Genomic DNA, 7,331 nt, shown 5'->3' with positions numbered 1-7,331 from the left:
ATTATAATCTGAACAGTATCAACAATATTTTTTATTCTAGTCCTATTAGGCGGACTATACCATGAATGAAATCAAGGAGCCTTACAATGAGCAGAATAAAGGGTTGTAGTTAACTATAACATTTGGGTTGCATTCAAAAAGTATTGATATAATCAATCAACCTTAAATAGAATACGAAGCGAAATATTGTAGTCAGTTTCGACCTGGAAGATTGGTAAATAAAATACCCTTATTCTTATTAATTGAAGCCAAAAAAGGCATATTACCGTTAATAATATAATTGAAGTATAAAGTTCCAATTAAGGAAATGTAAAGCCAATATGAAAGCTGCTAACTTTTTATATTAGCGGTTAAACTCCGTTAACATTTCTAAATTTTATATAGTTAAAATTAAAACATTGTATTTTCGCTGTAAAAATAATATATCTATATTTATACCTAAAAGTAAAAGTACTTCCTTAACATCTTCAGTGTCACGCTCTAATTATACGTTGTTTTAGTAAACGAAAAATAATATCACTAAAATAAATATTCAAAAAAAAAGTTAAAAGATAAATCTTGAAATTAGAATCATATCAACCCTGAATATATCCAATTAAATAAATAAATAGTCTATATAATCCTTGACCACCAAATAATTCACCCCAACCATAATCAAATGATTTAGATGAATAATAATCTAATTTTAAAGGAATACATCTAACAAACTTAGTTGAAAGAAAAGGTATAAACCATATAGAACCAGCTAATCTAAAAAAAGAAAGTATACTTAAAGAAAATAAATTATGAGAAAAGTCAAAATTAGAAATAAGATAACCCAAATAAGCACCTAAAACAACTACTGTAATAGTTAAAAACTTTATATAATATGGTAAAGCAATCACATGAGGAATAGGAAAAATTAACCAAGAGAAAAGACTACAACCAAAATCAGCAACAAACAATAAACCAATGATACCAAACGAAATATAATAACCCTTATCATCAAAAGAAAATCTAGAATAAGAATATTATCACCAGATATTGAATAATAAAACAAACAAAAAGAATAAGAAGCAGTTAAACCAGTAGAAAAAAATAAAGAAAAAAAATTAAACAATTAATCCATATTAAACAAACCATTTCAAGAATCAAATCCTTTGAATAAAACCCCACTAAAAAAAGGTATACAACACAAAGACAAACTAGAAACATTAAAACTAACTGAAGTTAAAGGTATAAAATTAACAATTGAGCCTATAAAATGAATATCCTGAGAATCCTTTAAATTATGAATTATTGAACCTGCACACATAAATAATAATGCCTTAAATAAAGCATGAGCTACTAAATGAAAAAATGCAAGTTTTGGATAACCTATGACCAAAATTCTTATTATTAAACCAAGTTGTCTTAAAGTAGAATGAGCAATAATCTTCTTCAAATCAAATACAAAATTAGCCCCCAATCCAGCCATAAATATAGTTATACAACCAATTATAAGTAACAATCAACCACAATTATAAGTATCTAATATTGGTCTGAAACGAATTAATAAATAAACTCCAGCAGTAACGAGAGTAGAAGAATGAACTAAAGCAGAAACAGGAGTAGGGACAGCCATAGCAGCAGGAAGTCAAGAAGAAAAGTGAATTTGAGCTCTTTTAGTTATAGCTGCCAAAACAATTAATATAGTAATAAGCTTTACTTCAAAAGAATTAGAAATAAAATCATAATAATAATTATAATTTCAACCACCAAAATTTAATTTTTAAGCAATAGAAATTAAAATAGCAACATCACCAATACGGTTAGAAAGTGCAGTTAGTATACCAGCACTATAAGATTTTACATTTTGGTAGTAAATAACTAAACAATAAGAAACTAAACCCAAACCATCTCATCCTAACAAAATTCTAATCAAATTAGGACTAATAATTAAAAACACTATAGAAAGAATAAATATTAAAACAATAATAATAAAATGATTTATATTCTTTTCGCCCGATATATAATCTTCTCTATAATAAATAACCAAAGAAGAAATATATAACAAAAGACACAAAAATAAGAGACATTCAATCCAAAATTAAAGTCATAACAACCATAGAACCATTTAAATTAAAAAGTTCTCACTCAACAAAAACTCTATAATCATTATTAAGTAATAAATACCTAAAATAAAAATTATAGTTCTATAAAAGAATAAAGAAAAAAACTCAAAGAACAAATAGAAAATAAATTCATGGCCTAAGATGAAAAACTTCAAATCATTGATTCCACAAAACAATATTTTAATTAAAATACTTAAACAACCTAAACAAAGATATATTCACCCTTTAAACAAAGAATATTTAAAAGCAATCAATGTAAAAGTAAAAGATGATATTTACGAAAATAACCAAGAGAACAAGTAAAAACACCAAAATAATAATTACCATGCTGATAATAAAAATATATATATATAAAGTATAATCAGCTCTAAAAAAGACAAAAAAATTAAAGCAAAAGATCTAAAAGAAGATCAAGACATAATTCTATTTCATAATATAAGTTCACCTACCAAATTTAATGAGGGTGGAGCGGCTATATTTGATGATCTTAAAAGAAATCACCATATAGCCGTTCTTGGTATCAAATTAATTATACCCTTGTTAATTAATAATCTCTGCCTACCTAAACGTTAATAAATAATATTAGATAAACAAAATAATCCAGAAGAACATAAACCATGACCAACCATTAAAGAATGAGAACCCATACAACCTCACCAATTTATAGTTATCAATCCATTAATAACAATTCTTATATGAGCAACAGGAGAATATGCAATTAAAGACTTTAAATCAACCTGACGAAAACAAATAAATCTAACAATAACCCCTCCAGATAAACCTAAAGATAATCAAAAATAATCAAACTTTAAACCCAAATAAGAAATAACCTTTATAACACGAAAAATACCATAACCACCTAACTTCAATAAAACACCAGCAAGAATCATTCTACCTGAAATAGGGGCCTCTACATGAGCCTTAGGAAGCCATAAATGAACTAAAAATATTGGCATCTTAACTAAAAGAGCCAAAATTATAAATACGTAAAACATAAAATAATAAGAACCAAAATCAACCAATAAAGGGAAATATAAAGTGTTAGAAAAATCATAAACCTTAACTAAAACCAACAATGAAGGTAATCTAGCAAACAATGTATAAAAAATTAAATAAACACCAGCCTGTAAACGTTCAGGTTGATAACCTCAACCCAAAATGAGAAGTAAATTAGGAACTAATGTAGCCTCAAAAAAAAATATAGAAAGAAAGAAGACTTAATCTAGCAAATGAACAATAAAGCATAATCATTAAAATTAAAACCATAAAGACAAAAAAATTAGATTGATAAGAACTTAAATAAACTGAACCTCTAGCAGTAATAACTAAAGAACAAATTCAAAAACTAAGCAAAATCAAACTAAAAGAAAAATAATCAATACCAAAATAATATCTAATTATATTCAAATCTGCATATGAATAATCACAAATTGTAAAACCAAAACTCGACAGAAACATTAAAGATTGAACCAACCATCAACAATTATTCAGCGAACAAAGAGAGATCAAAAAAATAGTTATAAATAAATACTTTAACATAAAGATAAACCAAAAGAATTTAAAAAATCATTACCATGACAACGAATTATTGAAACTAAAATAGAAAGACCTAAAGCACCCTCACAAACAGAAAAAACCAAATAAATGACAGGAAAGAAATAATCATAATCAAACACTATAAGAAAAACAATAATTAATATATGTAAAGAAAGAACATTATATTCTAATCTTAGAAGAACCATTAATAAATGTTTATGTTTAGAAGAAAAAACATAAACACCAGCAAAATAAACCAACAAAGAAGTAAAGACAGAGAATATAAACATTAGTTTTAATAGTTTAAAAAAACGCCGGTCTTGTAAACCGGAAATAAGTCTAGCCCCCGCTTTTAAAACTTCAGAGGTGGAAAAGCTTCCATCATCAGTCCCCAAAACCGATATTTTAAATAAACTAATCCCTGAAATGATTAAAATAATACTTGTATCACTATCAAACGTAATGAATATAAATTTTATTAAATTAAGACACCCAATATCAATAATGCTTTTCATTATCCTACAAAATTTTTTAGTTGGATTAATAACAGGAACAATAATGGAAAAATATTGATTATCGTATATTTTATTTTTAACGGTTCTTGGTGGTATATTAGTTCTATTTATTTATATTACAAGAATTGCATCAAACGAAATATTTCAACCTAAATCAATTACCATAATTATTACCTTAACAGTATGTGTGTTTATTATATCGACATTAATTATCCTAGATATAGCAATATTTATAGACTTGTTCAAAAATACTGAAACTATAAATATTGATAACTCAATCAATTACCAAGAAATAACAATATCTTTAGAAAAATTATATAACAGACCAACATTCATTATTACAATAATAATAATAATTTATTTATTTTAGCACTATTAGCAGTTGTTAAAATCACTAATATTAACCAGGGACCTATTCGTAAAATAAGATAATTTACTAATGAATAAACCCTTACGATTAAGACATCCTTTAATTAAAATTATTAATAACTCTTTAGTTGATTTACCTGTGCCACCAAATATTTCATTTTGATGAAATTTTGGATCCCTGCTAGGGTTATGTTTGGTAATTCAAATCGTAACTGGACTATTTTTAGCTATACATTACACATCAAATATTGAAATAGCATTTAGTAGTGTAGTACACATCTGTCGAGACGTAAATAATGGTTGAATTATTCGAACTTTACATGCAAATAGAGCTTCTATATTTTTATTTGTATTTATTTACATGTAGGACGAGGAATTTACTATGGATCTTATATATACATGCACACCTGAATAATTGGTACAGTAATTCTATTCTTAGTTATAGCAACTGCATTTATAGGATAGGTTTTACCTTGAGGTCAAATATCATTTTGAGGTGCGACAGTAATTACTAATTTATTATCAGCGATTTCATATTTAGGAACAGATTTAGTTCAATGAGTGTGAGGGGGTTTGCTGTTAATAACGCAACATTAAATCGATTATTCACATTTCATTTTGTATTACCATTTATTATTGCTGCTATAGCAGCAATTCAGTTATTCTTTCTCCACCAAACAGAGTCTAATAACCCATTAGGACTAAATGGAGATACTCAAAAATTCCATTTCATCCATACTTTACTTTCAAGGATTCTGTTACATTTGTATTAATAACATCATTATTAATTATATTATGCTTAATTAATCCTTACCTACTAGGAGATCCAAATATTTTTGTACCTGCTAACCCACTAGTAACACCAGTTCATATTCAACCAGAATGATATTTCTTATTTTCATATGCAATTCTACAATCAATTCCTAATAAGTTAGGTGTTATTGCATTATTCTTATCAATTAGAATCTTAATAATTTTACAATTTTATAATAAAACACCATTCCGAGGTATCCAATTCTATCCTATTAATCAGATTTTATTCTGAATTATAGTAGTTGTTGTATGCTTATTAACATGAATCGGTAAACGACCTGGTGAAGAACCTTGTATTATAACAGGACAAATCTTAACAATTATCTACTTTACATACTTCTTAATTAATGTCCACATTGCAAATGCATGAGATAAGCTAATTAAGGAATAATAAGTTAATTAGCTTAGGAAAAGCATATATTTTGAAAACATAAAACTAGAATTTTAACTCTTCTATTAGCTTTTCTTAAAAAATTTCACTAAATAAATGAGATAAATAAAATCTTTAAACCAACAAAGAAAATAAAAAAATTCAAATTAAAGTAAAAGACTTTTTCAAGCTAAGTATATTAACTTATCATAATGGAACCATGGTAATGTAACCCGAACTCAAATAAAGCCAAAGGATATAATAGCAAGCCTAATAAAAAATATAAAAGAATAAATAACTCCACCTAAAAAAATTAAAGTTGACAATATTCTTGTAAAAACAATTCTAGTATACTCAGCTAAAAAAATTAAAGTAAAACCACCTGCACCATATTCAATATTAAACTCTGAAACTAACTCACAAGGGGAGGCCGCCAATTGTGAAATTCAGATTTGATTCATACTGCGCATAATAAAAGCTCATGGCCAGAGGTGTAATGTGGCAAAGCACCAAGATGCACTGCTCAGCCGTTGTCGAGAAAATCGACAGTTAAAAGAAACCGTTGCGGTGAAATACTCTCTACGATTAATATTTTTCTACAGCGTCGTGGCACAGCGGTAAGCGCTTGGGTTTGTAACCCGTAGGTCACCGGATCGAATCTCGCGCGATGCAACTTTTTTTTATTATTTGTTTTTTGTACTTCAAATGTACACACACACACACACACACACACATACACACACACACACACACACACACACACACACACACACATATATATATATATATATATATATATATATATATATATATATATAATTCCCGGCAATCAGTTGCAACAATTATGAATATAATAAGTTGTTCAAAGTCGTTTGTCGTGGAAAAATAATACTAGAAATAAAACACAATATCACAAATAAAATTCAAGTGGATACAATTTATTGAAAAGTTCGGTATACACTCGCACATAATTAACAATTAGTGACCAGAAGTAGCTGGAGTATCGCACAAACCACAGTGATAGCTATCATAGAAACATGGAAAGCAGGAAACAGCACGACATCGAGCACATCTGATAAACGATGCGTTTTTACAAGAACAATTGTTTTTTTTAAATTATCTGTTGGGAAACACACCTGATTGACATTCTGAAAAACTGTTCTATCGTTTGTCAGGTTTGATGCATACCACGTGTATCGTATCATATCGGCAAAAATCGGAGAAGACAATTGGTGGTGGACGATGGATTGGATTTTTATACAATCGTCTCTGGAGTTGATGCCACGGTTTTGCTCGATTAAATAATCACAATTTTGAAGGCGCTTGATCAAATTTTTTACCTGCCGGTAACAATACACATCACACGGTTGGACGAGAGGAGCGCACTTTGGAGGAATGACTTTTATAGTGCACATTGGTAAATTCTTATCGTCCTGGAACATCTCATCGTATAACGCCGAGTTCGTTTGCCCATCCCAAGAGTCGATCAGAAGGAGAAATTCTTTCTTTTGTATGTATGGTTGCAAAGCATTACGCAAGAAGTCCATGAACAAACCCGTATTTAGTTTACCACCGGATTTGGAGGATGTAATAACAACATTGATATACTTCTTGGCGTACTCGTCGACTGTCTTC

General features: G+C 28.2%; 1 pseudogene; it reads right to left on the bottom strand.

The window, feature by feature from the left end:
• Nucleotides 1-484: 484 nt before the first annotated feature.
• Nucleotides 485-7,111, bottom strand: LOC126194950 (NADH-ubiquinone oxidoreductase chain 5-like; annotated as a pseudogene).
• Nucleotides 7,112-7,331: the final 220 nt, after the last annotated feature.

Source organism: Schistocerca nitens, chromosome 7, assembly GCF_023898315.1.
Source record: "Schistocerca nitens isolate TAMUIC-IGC-003100 chromosome 7, iqSchNite1.1, whole genome shotgun sequence".
Classification (NCBI taxonomy): domain Eukaryota; kingdom Metazoa; phylum Arthropoda; class Insecta; order Orthoptera; family Acrididae; genus Schistocerca; species Schistocerca nitens.
The sequence above is the reverse complement of the archived record's forward strand: the minus strand, read 5'-3'. Positions and strand labels throughout refer to the sequence as shown.